The sequence below is a fragment of the Nicotiana tomentosiformis genome, chromosome 5 (genome assembly GCF_000390325.3).
Source record: "Nicotiana tomentosiformis chromosome 5, ASM39032v3, whole genome shotgun sequence".
Taxonomy (NCBI): Eukaryota; Viridiplantae; Streptophyta; class Magnoliopsida; order Solanales; family Solanaceae; genus Nicotiana; species Nicotiana tomentosiformis.
In genome coordinates this window covers 92,372,368-92,382,915 of record NC_090816.1, presented here as the reverse complement: position 1 = coordinate 92,382,915, position 10,548 = coordinate 92,372,368, and positions in this window count along the sequence as shown.

The following is a 10,548-nucleotide window of genomic DNA, read 5'->3' as shown; positions in this document are numbered from 1 at the left end:
TGCATGCAACATTGTCTTCGTATAAAATTGTGGATCTTTTATCACATTCCAAACCATATTTTTCTTGAATAAAATGAATCATTAATCTCAACCATACGCATTCCCTACTTGTTTCATGAATAGCTATTATCTCAGCATGATTTGAAGAAGTAACAACAATAGATTGCTTTGTGGAGCGCCATGATATGATAGTACCTCCACATGTAAACACGTACCCGGTTTGAGATCGAGTTTTGTGGGAATCAGATAAATAACTTGCATATGCATAACCAACAAGATCTGCACTACCTTTGTTAGCATAAAACGAGCTCATATCAAGAGTTTCCTTTAAATATCGCAAAATATGCTTAATCATATTTCAATGTCTCTGTGTAGGAGAAGAGTTATATCTTGTTAGTAAATTAACAAAAAATGATATGTCATGCCTTGTAGCATTAGCAAGATACATAAGTGCACCAATTGCACTGAGATAGGGTGTTTTAGGACCAAGGAGTTCCTCATCCTCTTCTGGAGGTCGTAACGGATCCTTATTCACTTCAAGTGATCGAACAACCATTGGTGTACTCAATGGGTGCGCGTTGTCCATGTAAAAGTGTTTTAAGACCCTTTCTGTATAGGCAGATTAATGTATAAATACCTCGTCTGGTAAATGTTCAATTTGCAAACCAAGACAAAGTTTTGTATTTCCAAGATTTTTTATCTCAAATTCTTTCTTAAGATATTCAATTGCCTTTTGGAGCTCTTCTAGAGTTCCAACAAGATTTATATCATCAACATAAACAGCAAGTATAACAATTTCTGATGATATTTTCTTTATAAAAATACATGGACAAATAACATCATTTATGTAACCCTCTTTCAACAAATATTCACTAAGGCGATTATACCACATGCGTCCAGATTGCTTTAAATCGTACAAAGATCTTTATAATCTGATTGAATACATTTTTTGAGATTTTGAATTTTCTTCGGGCATTTTAAATCCTTAAGGGATTTTCATGTAAATCTCATTATCAAGTGACCCGTACAGATAAGTTGTAACCATATCCATCAGATGTATTTCAAGCCTTTCATATAAGGCTAAACTGATGAGATATAGTAATATTATGGCATCCATAACGGGTGAATATGTTTTTTCATAATCGACTCCAGGTCGTTGTGAGAATCTTTGTGCAACAAGGCAAACCTTGTATCTTTCAACTTCATTTTTGTCATTCCTTTTTCGCAAAAAAAACCCATTTATGACCAATTGATTTTATACCAACATGTGTTTGGACTACTAGTCCAAAGACCTCTCTTTTAGCAAGTGTGTTCAATTCTGATTGAATTTCCCCTTGCCATTTTGGCCAATCAGATCTTTGTCGATATTCTTCGATAGAGAGAGGTTCAAAATCCTCACTATCTTGCATAATATTAAGTGCAATATTATATGCAAAAATATTATCCACCACTATTTCAGATCCATTTAAATTAATCTCATCACTAGTAGAACTTATTAAAAGTTCCCCGCTCATTTGAATCTCGAGGTTCATTATTTTATTCAGGAATCTGAGAACTAATCAGATCTTGGGTCTCTTCAAGAGATCCCTTTATAGTATCATTTGTCGATCGATCCTTAGAACCCAAAGGCATGTAACGACCCGACCGGTCGTTTTGAGCTCTAACGCGTCGTTCAGCAGTTTGAGGCCTTGAGTAGCTTCAATTCAGGTATAATGACTTGTGCGTGTGGTCGAAATTTAATTTCGGAAAGTACGAAATTAATATGGAAAGAAAATTCTAATTTCAAAAGCTTTAAGTTGGGAAATTTGGCTAAGGTTTGACTTTTTGTGTAAACGACCTCGGAATCGGGATTTGAAGATTCCAACAGGTTCGTATGATGATTTTGATCTTAGTAACGTGTCCGGATGTTGATTTGGATGTCCCTAGGTTATTTCGACGTCAAATTGGAGAAAGTTGGAAAATTATATGATTTTTGGGAAGTTTGACCGAGAGTGGACTTTTTGATTTCGGGGTCGAATTACGTGGGAGTAGGTCTGTAATGTCAATTATGACTTGTGTGCAAAATATGAGGTCAATCGGACTTGATTTGATAGGTTTCGGCGTTGAATATAGAAGTTTGAAGCTCTAAAGTTCATTAAGCTTGAATTGGGGTGTGATTCATGGTATTAGCGTTGTTTGATGTGATTTGAAGACTCGACTAAGTTCGTATTGTGTTTTAGGACTGGTTGGTATATTTGGTTGAGGTCCTGGGGGTCTCGGGTGGATTCCGGATGGTTAACAGATTGAATTTGGCCTTATGAAAAGGCTGGTGGCAGCATATTTGGTGTAACCGCACCTACGAGGTTTTGGCCGCAGGTGCGGAGCCGCATAAGCGACACTGTGGCCGCAGAAGCAACCTTTGGACTAAGTTGGGTGACCGTAGATGCGAGTGTATTTCCGCATCTGCGAGTCCGCAGATGCGAAGGGAACTCCGCAGAAGCGGAAAATGAGAGGGACAACTAGGTCTCAAAAGCAGAGGGGTATCCGCACATGCGAGAGCGCAGAAGCGTGTGGTGGACCGCAAAAGCAGTCATGCAAAAGCATAAAATGGTTCGCAGAAGCGGATTTTGCCTGGCTTGGAGGGAAAAGTCAGGGTTTTCCGTAGGTGTGGCTGGTGTTCCGTAGGTGCGAAAAGTCGGCTGGCAGATTGTTTTAAAATCAAGGTTTTGCTTATTTCCCTCATTTTCTCACTTGGTTGGGGCGATTTTGGAGAGCTTCAAGGGAATTGTTTCATCAAGCAACATAAGGCAAGTGATTCCTACCTATTACAAGTTAAATACATGGTTTTTATGTGGATTAGGGCATAAAAATTAGTAGAAATTGTGAGATTTTGGTAGAAAACCTAGAATTTACATTTTTTTGGATTTTGACCACGAAATTGGACATGGAATTAAGAATAAATTATATATTTGAGTTCATGGTATTATGGATAAGGTTTATCTTCAAGAAATGTTGGAATCCAGGCACGTGGGCCCGAGGATTTATTTTATAGACCTTTCGAGCGGAGTTGGGAATTGCTTAAATTGATTAATTATGGGTGTTAGAGTATCTTTTGATTGGTTTGCACATTGTTTGGATAATTTTTCGATCGACAAGCTTTGGATTGAGGTGTTAGAGAGACCTTCGAGCCGATTTTGGAACTTCGGAATGAGGTAAGTCTCTTGTCTAACTTTGTGAGGGGGAAACTACCCCTTGGTGATGTATTTGTTATGTGTTACTTATTGCGGGGGCTACATGCGTACAAGGTGATGAGAGTCCGTGCGTAGCTAGATTCATGCTATGTCCGGGTAGACTTAGGTTCATACCATGTTATGACTGTACTATTTGAGTTGTCTCTTGCATATCAAAATCCTTTATTTTACATTACGACTTGAGACTAGACTTGCGTAGAGTGATAGACTTACTATTGTAGAGATTTTACGGGATTCATGATAAGTCGCGAATTAATTGTCCTCTCCTACAAATTCTCCCACGTTATACGTTCTCATCGAAAAGTTCTCTTAAAAATCTATAACTCACATGGTTGTTCGTGAGTGGGGTCGAGAACCCGACAAAGCATCTTATTCTAATAGGATCAGACCGTTCACCTCGGCAGGATAGATACATCTATGGTTCGTGTAGTTCGACCCTCGGTAGGATTTATGTACCACACACTAATGGGATCGGGCCGTACGCCACAACAGGATTTATGTACCACACTCTCATGGGAGGGGGCCGTTCGCCTCGGTAATAAAATAGATGTATCTATGGTTTGGCAATGTTATGATGTATCGGGTCGTACGACTCGGCATTTCTATGAAATGCTCTTCGAAATCGTGCACAATAATTGGCAAGAAGCCAGTATATATGTGAGTTTCCCCTGATTTAATATGATGACCTATCTGATAAGGTCCATATTATATATACTACGATTGAGGAGGTGACTACTAGCTGAGAGCTTGAGATATTTTTTGAGAAGAGAGCTGCACCACGTATCTACACCGGTTATTTTCGTTTATTTATGCTGATTCACACATGTTTACTCTTACTGTATATGTCTTATTGGACCTCTAGTAAGTGTCAATGTCGACTCCTCGCCAGTACTTCTCTTGGGTTAGGCTAGATACTTACTGGGTACGCGTTAATTTACATACTCATGCTACACTTGTTGCACTCTTGTGCATGTACTTATATGTCTGATGGTCTTTTGGGCGCAACGACGCGACTATTGCAGGGACTTTACCGTGAGTTGCATTCCATGTTACGCTCCGCAAACTACAGATTCTCTATCAGAGTTATTTATATTTTTCCTGTCTAATTTATATTCTAGACAGATGTTGTATTTTATTATATTTCCTAGTTGATGCTCATGCACTTGTGGCACCGAGTTTTGGGGGTTTCTACTGTTGTTTGTCATTACAGATCACGTAGTTATTAACATATTTTCCCTGTATATTCCATTTTATACTATTTGATTAAGGAAAATTATGATTTTAAAATACTAAAATGAGTGGTTAAATTGGTGAATCACCGTTGGCTTACCTGACGGCAATGTTAGGCGCCATCACAACCTTTAGTGGATTTTGGGTCGTGACAGCTTGATATCAGACCTCTGGGTTCACTTAGGTCTCACGAGGCATGAGCAAGTCTAGTAGAGTCTTGCGGATCGGTACGGAGATGTCTGTATTTATCTTCGAGAGGTTACAGGGCTGTTAGTAGCACTCCCTTCTTGATTTCCTCCTTGTGTAGTTTGATTCCATTGAGGCTTGTGCCTTTATTTACTTCCTACTCAATCTTATGCGACGCGAAGCACTTGTTATCAGTTGGGAGTCGAGGAGTTGTAGTGGTACTACAAACGTGGCGCAGGATGTTTTTTCCCTGCGTGTCCGGGCAGACTATTATCGTCGCCTTGCGGAAGGATGTTCTTTTGTTCCAACTCAGTATCTGTATTTTCTATGATTTCGAGACTGTGCATGGATTTCTACGATGTCTATGCGTTGTTATCGCACAATGTTGGCGTAATGGTAAGGTGCTCATTTATGTGATTGAGGCAGTGAATAGCTGGAAGGGGTTTTTCTCAGTGCATGATTTAGGGGTTCAATATTTAATTCTAGCGGAGAAAAGGCAATCTGACTATAGATGTCCATGTTTGGTTGATAAGGTAACTAGACTTGATATTTTCGAGCGTGGTGGAATTTTCATTGTGATGCAGTGTCACAGTCCTTGTTTGAACACATTACGGTTCGTGTTACGATTTTTTTGGATTTTGCCTTTGGGGCAGGGTGTGGTGAAATGGTGCCTGAGGGGCAGTTGTTAGAGGTAGCGGTCTGCAGCAGTTCGGAATCGAATTAGTATTTCTGATATTGATGGCTCGATAGAGATGATCTTCAAAGAGGTTTAAAGTCGGTAACAATTTATTGGTTCGGGTGCTACAGAGATGGATTTTCGATTTGATGCAATATTTGAGTAGTGAAGTATGATGGAAGACATGTCGGGAAGTGTTTCACGGTGGTTGAGTACTAGCAGGTCAAGTATGAGAAGCAGACGTTGAGAAGTTATTTATAGGAGATGGTTTAACCGAAGTAAGAGTGGCAGATTAACATATGGATTTTGTGGTAGGATAGCCACATACCTTGAGAAAGTGCTGAACGGTTTGGGAATCATGATGAAAGGTGATTTGGTCTACGTATTGTTATTTGGAATAATGGTCATTGTATGGAGAAAGATTGAATATGGCAGGAAGGAGTTTGATTGAAATGAAGAGGGGTGTGAAGAATTGATTATCGTTCAGATGCAAAATGACTTGAGTTCGGATGATATTGTTGAACTCTCAGTTGATGTCAATAGGGAATGAATGGGCTTATACAGTTGATGGACGAGCATGGGCTCAGGGGGTTACTAAATGCGCGGTAGTTGCACCTAGTGCAGCGTCGTTGGAAGATGTCGGCATGGAATACCACATGTGGGCTATCCCCTGTGGGCAGGTCAGCAGGTGTGTGATTTGATGAAGTTTCTCCTAAGAGTTCTACGTACTACAAAGCGAAAGGTCGAGTATATGATTATGGCTGATAATTCGGGATGTTCATGAAAATTTTAATAAGAAACTACAAGGAATTTGGCGGGTTAACAGTGCGGGATCATGGTAAATGAGAAGGGGGAATCGTTGTGGGCTCTATATTATGTGATGGTAGCTTAAAGCTAAGTGGGGGAGCCCCACCGTCTACGATTGGATCACGTGGTTGTCGGCTTGTGCAGCTTCTGGTTATCGATGTATTGGTGGATTATTTGTGACTAAGAAAAAGGAAACATCAGGGGTAATTCGAGCAGAGAAATTGATAAATGTGTGCTATATTCCACCTTATCGATTGAGGTGCAGGATTTGGGAAGACTTCGAGTTTATACTTCGAGTTTATGCTTCTTATGGGTGTAATGTATAAGGAAAAGAATTTAGCCGGTTATATTCTTTAAGAGTGTGTTCGTGTGCTAGCAGAGTGTTGAAGTTGGTGATATTCGGGATCAGGTCAGAGTGGGTGACTCTCAACAACAGTTCTAGTGGGATCAAGAATTAAGGTGCAATGCCTAAGGATTTCGGGTCCGTTGTGTGGTTAAGGATCGAGTTTTTGGATTACGAACGGGACTTGGAATTTTCTATGTTATCACTGGGTATGCGGTGCAGTGTTAGAGTAAAGGAAGAAATAGTTGCGGATTTGTGTGAGGTCTTGCAGAATGGGTATACTAGTTGGGGATGCTATTGTGATCATAAGGAGAGTATGAGATAGTCCAGGAGTATTGAGATGGGGTGGTCTTGTGATGCTTGGTCACTCAGGATGAGTGCGAACTTTGTTCATTACATTTTTGAATGGAGCTATTATTATTTATAAGGCAAATCCAGAGTAATTGAAAGAAGTTGGGTTGGTTAGTAATGGTTGACTCAGCATGATTGTGGCAATGATTAGTTCATTCGGCTTGTGAAGTTATACATATAGTTTGTGGATATACGTGTAGGCTTGCCAGCCACCGTGACCTGATTGATTTGAGAAATATTTGATTTCGACGGCTTGTTGTGTAAATGGATTCTGGGAGAGTTATGATGGTTTAGATCACGGCTCGAGATTGTATGTTATGCGGTTTGAGAATTCAGTAAGTGTTGCAGTGGTCCTTCTGAAATGAGCTAAGTGAAAGGTTTCTAGCCAATGAAGTGGTTACTCTACTAGTAGTTCAAGGGTTATGGTGAATGCGTGTATTATCACGTAGCGGCATGATAGGTGCAGTGAGCGGCATGGGAATTGGAAGTTGAGGATCATGGTTGTGAGTCGGTATTGATAAGAATGTCACGAGCTCAGATGAGTAGGGAATAATTCAGATGGTTAGAGTGAGCTGGTGTTATCTTAGTGTCGCCTGAGAATGGTGATCTGTGGAAGAGGCATTGTGTATTGATTTACGGATTGTGATTCGCTTTACAGAATTAGTACGGTTTGTGGTATGGATATGCGGACTTGGCTACCTGAGCGGAAGGTCATGAGAGCGTACCCCACGGGGAAATTGTATGAGTGTGACATGCTAGTCACTTGATGATTAAATATCGAAACCAAATACGGAGATTTTTGGTACTATCGTTAATGTGAGGGTTGATGCCTGGAGGGCGCTCTATTCCTTTGGTTGTAAGTTGTGGGGGTTGTGCCGGATTGAGATGGCTTGATTATTCGCACATGTATTGGGGTCCAGTGTAGATTGTGGTGTCATATGAGCAAGATGGCTCTCAAGATCCAGGTCATTTATCGCACCTTGGTCGTGCTTGGGTTTTGTGACGTATTGCGCTATCCGTCTCCCCAGAGTTGTATTTTTGCCATGCTTATGGCCGATATTCGGCATTTTGTAGGTAGAAGCATTATGGCTTGGTGAGTATGTCCTTATTTATTATTATGAGTGGATCGGGTGGCACGCTGCCACGGGTACGTTATTTGGATTAGGTTGCACACCGCAACGGTATCATGTTTGGATCGGGTTGCACGCCGTAATAGTGTTATGTGGAGTACGATTCCCTATATCTGTTCATGCATATTTTGTTTCTCATCCTCTGAGGAGGGTTCATAACATCTGTTCGACCGTTTTATTCGTTACGCGGGCTGGGTAATTCTTTTCCAGGGTTTGTTCCTTCTTAGGTGTCATATTCGAGTTGTAGCTTGTCGACGCATTGATGGCGTCATATGAGATCTGAGTTAGTATTTGAAGTGGCTTATTGCCTGAGCAAATTGTACTGGGTGAGATGAGATTTTTGGACCTGAAATTTGTGCAATCAGATCTATTTAAGGTGTAGTAAATGAAAAATATCGTTATTTAGTTCGAAATGAGGTAATGGTTCTTGTCAGGAAGGGAGACTCCATGAATTGTTGATTCGGTAGGTGGTTATGAGTTTCTACATGTCTCTTTCGTTGTGGAAGTATTGCGAGAATTGAAACAGGACTTATATGTGTCCTGCGGTGTATTGCGGGCATCAGATTCGTGAAATTATAACTATTATGGTCGGAGGATGTTATTATGGGCAACTGACTTATGTGGTTCATGGTGTGATTTCGGCATATGTGTATGATCATGTTGTGGTACATTGCGTGGTGATTGGTACGGTGTTCGTATGTTAGAATCAGGTCTTGTAAAGAAATTCAGAAGTTGGAAATTGGTTCTAAACCTTGTTAGCTAAGGTTATAGGGAGGATTTTTAGTCTTGCTCGAGCTAATGTGTTCAACTAGAATGTGGTGGCACGGGTAGGTGCACGAGGTATTAAACTGTGATTTTGGGCAATTTCGGAGCAGCCCTTAGCACGTTCGAGGACGAACGTATGTTTAAGTGGGGGAGAATGTAACGACCTGACCGGTCGTTTTGAGCTCTAGCACATCGCTCAGCGGTTTGAGTAGCTTCACTTCAGGTATTATGACTTGTGTGTGTGGTCGGAATTTAATTTCGGAAAATTCGGGATTGATATGGAAAGAATATTCTAATTTTGAAAGCTTTAATTTGGGAAAATTGGCTCTAAGGTATGACTTTTTGAGTAAACGACCTCGGAATCGGGATTTGAAGGTTCCAACAGGTTCAAATAATGATTTTGGTCTTAGTAGAGTGTCTGGATGTTGATTTGGAGGTCCGTATGTTATTTCGGTGTCAAATTGGCAAAAAGTTGGAAAATTGGATGATTTTTGGGAAGTTTGACCGGAGTGAACATTTTGATTTTAGAGTCGAATTTCGATTCCGGAAGTGGGAGTAGGTCCGTAATGTCAATTATGACTTGTGTATAAAATTTGAGGTCAATCGGACTTGATTTGATAGGTTTCGGCGTCAAATTTAGAAGTTTGAAGTTCTAAAATTCATTAAGCTTGAATTGGGGTGCGATTCGTGGTTTTAGCATTGTTTGATGTGATTTGAAGGCTCAACTAAGTTCGTATTGTGTTTTAGGACTGATTGGTATATTTGGTCGAGGTCCTGGGGGCCTCGGGTGGATTTCGGATGGTTAACAGATTGAATTTGGCCATATGAAAAGGCTGGTAGCAGCAGATCTGGTGTAACCGCACCTGCAAGGTTATGGTCGCAGGTGCGGAGCCGCAGAAGTGGCACTGTGGCCGTAGAAGCGGCCTTTGGACTAAGTTGGGTGACCACAAATGCGAGTGTATTTCCGCAGATGCGAAGGGAACTCCACAGAAGCGGAAAATGAGAGGGGCAGCTGGGTCGCAGAAGCAGAGGGGTATTCGCACATGCGGGAGCGCAGAAGCGTGTGATGGACCGCAGAAGCGGGTTGCGCAGAAGAGTAAAATGGTCCGCAGAAGCAGATTCCACCTGGCATAGAGGGAACCGCACCTGCGATGGATTTTCTGTAGGTGCGGAGCCACAAGTGTGGCTGGTGTTCCGCAAGTAGGGAAAACCGGTTGGCAGATTGTTTTAAAATCGGGGTTTTGCTCATTTCCCTCATTTTCTCACTTGGTTGGGGCGATTTTGGAGCGCTTCAAGGGAAGATTTTCATCAAGCAATATAAGGTAAGTGATCCCCACCTATTACAAGTTAAATACATGGTTTTTATGTGGATTAGGGCATGAGAATTAGTAGAAATTGTGAGTTTTTGGTAGAAAACCTAGAATTTACATTTTTTTTGGATTTTGACCACGAAATTGGACATGGAATTAAGAATAAATTATATATTTGAGTTTGTGGTATTATGGATAAGGTTTATCTTCAAGAAATTTCGGAATCCAGGCATGTGGGCCCGAGGATTTATTTTATAGACCTTTCGAGCGGAGTTTGGAATTGCTTAAATTTATTAATTATGGGTGTTAGAGTATTTTTTGATTGGTTTGCACATTGTTTGAATAGTTTTTGGATCGACAGGCTTTGGATTGAGGTGTTAGAGATGCCTTCGAGCCGGTTTTGGAACTTTAGAGCGAGGTAAGTCTCCTGTCTAACTGTGTGAGGGGGAAACTACCCCTAGGTGATGTATTTGTTATGTGTTACTTATTGCGGGGGCTATGTACGCACAAGGTGATGAGA